The sequence below is a fragment of the Ambystoma mexicanum genome, chromosome 4q (assembly GCF_040938575.1).
Source record: "Ambystoma mexicanum isolate Mex_15411 chromosome 4q, UKY_AmexF1_1, whole genome shotgun sequence".
Lineage (NCBI taxonomy): Eukaryota > Metazoa > Chordata > Amphibia > Caudata > Ambystomatidae > Ambystoma > Ambystoma mexicanum.
The window spans coordinates 965,845,501-965,852,051 of NC_090928.1; the positions used below are offsets into that span (position 1 = coordinate 965,845,501).

The 6,551-nt window shown below is 48.7% G+C and overlaps 1 protein-coding gene across 1 annotated transcript in view; it reads right to left on the reverse strand.

The window, feature by feature from the left end:
• Positions 1 to 5,985, reverse strand: part of RD3 (RD3 regulator of GUCY2D) — a 246,759-nt gene extending 240,774 nt beyond the window's left edge. The window contains exon 1 of the mRNA XM_069608518.1: positions 5,725 to 5,985. The gene's annotated coding sequence lies outside the window, so the exon portion shown is untranslated. The remainder of the gene's footprint in view (positions 1 to 5,724) is intronic.
• Positions 5,986 to 6,551: the final 566 nt, after the last annotated feature.

The window sequence follows — 6,551 nt, forward strand, 5'->3', positions numbered from 1 at the left end:
AATCACTAAACGACGGCATTCCACACACCGAATCCGCGGTATCATACACACACTTCCAGGAGGCGCTAAGACTCATACAGGAATGTGGCAAGAATGCCCTTATGGCCAAACTAGACATCGAATCTGCTTTCAGAATACTGCCAGTCCACCCAGATTCCCAACAATGGCTAGGTTTTACTTTTAACAACACATTCCATGTAGACAGATGCCTCCCCATGGGGTGCACTGTATCCTGCGTCCTATTCGAGCAATTCAGCTCCTTTTTTCAATGGGCTTTCCAAAAACAGAGACCAGGTACCAAAATAGTACACTACCTCGATGACTTGGTAATGGGACCAGCAAATTCTGAAGAATGCAACAAGGCTCTGGCAAAACTAGAAGGAATGGCCGCACAGTGGGGCATACCTCATACCTCTAGCAAGGGAAAAAATGACCAAACCGGCCACCAACATAATTTTCTTGGGCAGTGAAATTGACTCGGCACAGGGTTTATGCAAGATCCCGAAAACAAAAATAGCAGAACTCCTGGAGAAAACTCCTGGAGAAAATACAAAGCCTAACAACAATGGGGAACACTCGCACAATTCCGAGGTGGCTGTGAATAAAATCCGCACGAATATGAAGTTTTGGGAGAAGCTGCCGCTGGCGATGATGGGGCGGGGGGCGATGCTCAAGATGGTGGTCCTGCCTAGGCTGTTGCATTTCTTCAGTAATATACCATACCTGATACCCAAGAAGTTTTTTGCCAAACTAAATAGCATGTGTAGGGACTTTCTGTGGCACGGCACCCGCAATAGAGTGGCGCTATGGAAGCTACAGAACTTCCATGATAGAGGAGGCATCAAGCTGCCGAACTTTGAGGCCTATTATGTAGCCAGCCAATTGCAATATGTAACCAAATGGCTTTCTGATGAAGAAACCCCTGAATCTAGGCTGTTCGGGCAGGACTGCGCCCTGTTTTTCCTAAAAGAGATCATCTGGGTTCCTAGACTTGAAATGAATGAACGCCCGAGTATGCTGTTGCTTGGGTGGAAGATGTGGCACAGAGCATGCCAATTGATGGCGAGCCTGTGCCCGTTTTCCCCACAGGTGCCGCTAGTTGCCTTAACTAAGGGAGACAGCCAGCTTAGGATGATAATCAGGACCTATTGGGAATCGGTTGGGCTGGCCACATTGGGAGACATATGGCAAGAAGGGGCTATTAAAGAATTCGAAGACCTGGGAGAAGAGACAGGGTTGCATGGGGGCCAATATGTTACGTATCTTAGGCTAGTGCAGACTATCCGTAAAACCTGGCCGACTGTGCTGGCGGAAGAACCAGACGCTCTAATTGGAACGATATTTGACATATCGGAGGGAGGGCACGAGATCTCTAGATTATACGAGATGGTGATGACCCGGGTGGGGAAGGACTTGATGGAATTGAGGCTGAACTGGAAAGCGGAGGTGGGGGCGCAGTTGACCGATGGGATGTGGGAACGGGCCATGGGATACCATAAGAAAGTGTCCAGAAATGCTAGATTGCAGCAGATACAGCTATACATAACGCATAGAGCCTATATGACCCCGAAAAGAATATCCAAGTTTGCGAACGCAGGAAGACAAGCATGTCCGAAATGCGATGAGGAAGACGCAGACATGGCACACATGTTCTGGTCCTGCCCAGTGATCGAAGCTTTTTGGGGGGAAGTGGCACGGAAACTAGCAGACAAAGGGGTCCCGCTACACATAGATACGGCCTGGGCCTGCCTGCTGGGAGGGTTTCCCAGACCACGGAACACTAAACACCTTGGGAAACTGAGGGACCTGGCATATGTGCTTGCTAAAAGAAGGATAGCCATGAGCTGGAAGCAATGCCACAAGCCACGGATAGAGGTATGGTGGCGGGACTTGCAAAAATGGGCGAAGGCGGAAACGGTGGTATGGCAGGAGGCATGTAGCAATTGCGGGGAGGAAGATGTAGGTAACCTGACGGCTTGGAGGATGTTAATTACAGGTCTGTTTGGCACAGTAGTGGACCCTGCAGCTTCGGAAGGAAGCGATACCCAGCCACACGCAGTGGATACAGAACCGGAAATGTTGATAAGCTCTTGAGCGGGGGGGGGAATTGGGGTGCAGTAACGAGTGTTAACTGATGTTTACGAGTCTATTGTAATTAATGCTGCAAGTTTGGTTTGTATTGTTTATTTTCAAAATTAAAAATTAAAAAAAAAAAAAAAGCCTAACAACAAAAGACAAAGGCACAGTAAAAGAAATTCAGTCGTTAGCAGGAAGTCTCAACTTTGCAGCTAGAATTATCCCTCAGGGGAGAGTATTCTCCAGAAGTCTGGAACTAATAATCAAATCTTACACCAAACCCCACCTGCACATTCGACTAGTCACAGAGGTGAAACAAGACCTGGAAATTTGGGGGAATTTCCTTAAATATTTTAACGGGACATCACTTTGGCGTACGCCATCGAACACCTCAACAAAAAGGGTCCTTTTAACCGATGCAGCCGGGAGCAGGGGGTTTGGAGCAGTACTAGACTCAGAATGGGTGGCAGGACACTGGCCCATAACATGGCAAGCTGCAGGGTGGACAAAAAATATCACCCTCCTAGAAATATTTCCCATCTGGCTTACTTTACACATCTGGGGCAGGCAGCCAGCGAACACGGAACTCTTGGTCTGGTGTGACAACATGGCCGTGGTAGGCTCCATAAACAGAAGATCCACTAAATGCCCTTTAGTGCTGGAAGTCCTACAAGCCATTACAGGGGTCACACTTCAAAAAAACATTAGGCCTCATTACAAGGCCGGCGGTAACCGAGGCGGTAAAACCGCCTGGTTACCGCCGGACTCGTATTACCATTCCGCCTCCGTGATTCCTGGAATTACTGGGGCAATACAACCCCGGTTTTCTGGGAATCACGGAGGCGGAATGGTGTTAATCCCCATTCCCATTGAGTCCTATGGGACTCAATGGGGATCATGGAAACACCGGCAGCATCTCGTAATGCTGTCAGTGTTTTCTCGTCCGCCTGCAGGCGGGCGGTGTTAAACCCCACAGGTCAAACCTGGCGGGAACATCACCTCCCGCCTGCAGGAGTCGGGATCAGGCGGTCCGGAAACAACGGTGGCGGCGGGTTTACTGCCACCGTTATTTCCGGACTGCCTGATTTGTAATGAGGCCCATTGTGATCAAAGGAAAGCACATCGCTGGAGCAGACAATAATATTGCAGATGCTTTATCTTGCTTTCAATGGCCAAGATTCCGGGAGTTAGCGCTGCAAGCCCCCGAACAGATGACGCCAATACCAGCAGAATGCTTGATAATAATGGGAATACAAAAATAACGGCATCAACGCCAGCGCCAGCGCGCTCAGGCCGGGATGCCCAACAAGAACCAGGCACCTCAAAAATGGGTGCTAACAAAACAACGGCATCAACGCCTGCGCCAGAGAGCCCGGGCCGAGATGACCAACAAGAACCAGGCACCTCAAAAACGGGTGCTAACAACCCCCTGCCCATAGAAAAGAAGAACCCTGGCACAGGTCTCTTAATAGAGATGGCAGAGAAAGCCCTGGCAAGCACTACAGCAGCTCAGTACAGTAAGTGTTGGCAAACAGTATTTAGAGCCACAGGGTTAAACCATGTTGAGTTAATAACGATTAAAGACATAGAAACATTCTTAAAATGGGCGCATGAGTGGGGCTTTAAGAGAGACTGCGCAAAAAGACACCTAGTAGCAATCTCATATTTTTCAAAAATACGGGGTGACTCAGATCCCACTCAGAACACCCTAATTTCCTACGCTATGAAAGGATGGGCCAGAGTGGAAGGGCCCCAGGTACACACCCGACGCCCTCTTGATTTCAGCAAACTGGTAAAAATAGCAGACCAGTTAGAAGCCATATGCTGGCACCCATATGAGATCATATTATTCAAAACAGCATTTTTTCTGGCCTACTTCAGGGCTTTCCGGTTGGGAGAGCTCATCGCCTCCAGCACCAAGGCCACAAACGGTTTAGGCGTTATGGAGGTCAGGGTCAGACAAGACAGCGTCAACATAGAAATCCAACAGTCAAAAAACTGGGACCAAAAGAACCATTAACATTTGCTGTATTGATGAGGTAACAATATGCCCAGTATGTATTACCAACCTTTATTACGCACAAAGGCCCAAGGTAGGGGGGGGGGTTCTAATCCACAAGGACACCTCGGCACTAAGCCGCTACCAATTCAAAGGGCTGCTGATGAAAGCAATCAGCAAAGCAGGGTGGGACCCCAAGGGCTTTGGCACCCACTCCTTCAGAGTAGGTGCCGCCACCTCAGCATGGCAAGGAGGCCTAGCACCTCAACAACTAAAAAACATAAGGGGATGGAAGTCTGATTGCTACAAAAGATACATCAGACCACAGCTAATATAGCCATCCTCCCCCATTTTTCTCCCCCCCCCCTTCAGAAACAACAGGCGAAGGGAGAACCTCTCTCCAATCAGCATGGACAGTCGGCCACTCATTTATCTTCAGGATGGGCCGATGGGCATAGGAAACCAAAGAAAGGCCACCCTTCAGAAACACCATTGCTTCGGGGTGGGGATACAGAGGCCTACGATGGGCCGATATCCATGAAACACTAGCTGAGCTGGTCGCATACAGAGACCCGCCAGAATTTCTGGTCATACACCTAGGTGGCAATGATCTGGTTTCCATTGAAAGGAGAAATTTATTCGAAGACATTTGCTCCTTCATAGCAGGCATTTCACACAATTGGAGGGAAACGGAAATATACTTCTCGGCCATCCTAGCCAGAAGGAAATGGCAAAGGGCCAACTGCTACAAATCTACAGGCTAGAGAAATTCTGTACAGCAAGAGGACTGGGCTTCATAAAGCACCCGGCCATTACACTGGGTGACCCAGACCTTTTTCTCAAAGACGACACCCATTTATCTAACCATGGAACATTTCTTTTGAGAAATTACAGCAACTCTAGCCTCCAGGGGGGGTCACTAGGAGATACTTTCGGGGGAACGCGGTCAGCCGCCAACCTGCCCAGGTGTGGCGGCGCGGGCCAGAGGGGGTAACCCCAGGACCCGGTGCCCAAAAGTATGTTACTATTATGATATGTGATTATTGTTATCTCCATAACCATATATGTACAATAAAAACCTACAGCCTTTTATTGCCAACACTTCACAAACACTGTGTGAGCCAAATTATTCTGGGTGAGGGTATGGGGTCGGCCAATAATTATGCATGCATATGGGTTCAAGCAGTTATACGTTCCCACTGCTTTACCTGCAATAAACACTCCCTGTAAAGCGCTAGGTTGCTGCCCGGAGCTATGTCTGCATCAGGATCTTAAAGTAAATAGAAATAAAATGAACCAACATCTTCAAAACCACCGCCATTGGAGAGGGCACTAAATATTCAGATCCACACCGTTATGTTAATTCCAAAAAAGAGGAGAAACGAGCGACGTGTCTATTCAAAATGTTTCACGTTAACATGGCTGACGGACCGGATAAAGAGAGATGGACCAGCAAAATGAAACCTAAGGTGGAAAACGACCCGTTTTAACAATGCGCGTCTCCCTGACAAAAGAAAGCCTTCAACAAGCAAATGTAAAATGAATCCAGTTCAAAAACTAGCAACTGAACTTTGTTCTAACAGCTGCAGACGAGCTAAATGCACAAGATCGCGCGCACGCACGCACGCACGCACGTCCCACAGACTTACTGGCGTCCCGCCAGGCGCTGTCCCGCAGCCTGGGCTGCACGTGCACCTCCCGCGGCGCCCCGGACTTGCACCAGAGAACGCAGGCACTCCCGGGCCTCTCTGCCCCTGCCGCCTGAGAGGGGCGCAGGTGGCAGCTGGCGCGGGGCGCCTCTCTGGCGGAGACGCGCCTCAGAAGAGCTGCTCTGCACTTGTTGCCTCCGTGAGCCTCCAGTTAGCAGAGGGGAGGCTAAGTCGCGCTCGCTCTCTCATTCTCTCGTGGAGCCCAGGCACTCCTCCCAGCAGCTCGTGATTCCCAGTTACCATAGAGACCCATCTAAGCCTATTTGGCCGCAATAAGTATTATCTGTGGGGAGAGTATGTTCCACAGAACGCTTCATGTGAAGACAAGAAAACAGAGCAGGATAACGGGGCCAGGAAACAGAAGGCGCTTGATCGAGAAACCGCTGGCAAAGTGCAAGGGGAGGAAGGCATGGCCGAGGGCCTGCATCGCGCAGATACAAAAAAGTTATGCCCCACAGCTGGGGAGTTTTGCGGGAAAATACACTTAGTGGTAGACATTAAGTTTGCTGTGTTAAATAGAATGTGTGTATTGTTTTACTCCAGTTGTTGCACAGGGGAATCTTATACTTGGTACTGGGAAATTGTGAATAAGTGACATGGTCTGTTTTTTTTTTTATTCATCTCTTTATCTCATTTTCAAAAATATAACAAAACACAACTAGACAATTATTTTCATAACAACACAGATCAGCATTTCAAGATGTATCATACATACAGTACCAAACGATTTGATTATAACATAAGTAGTAGTTACAACATTTGCCTAA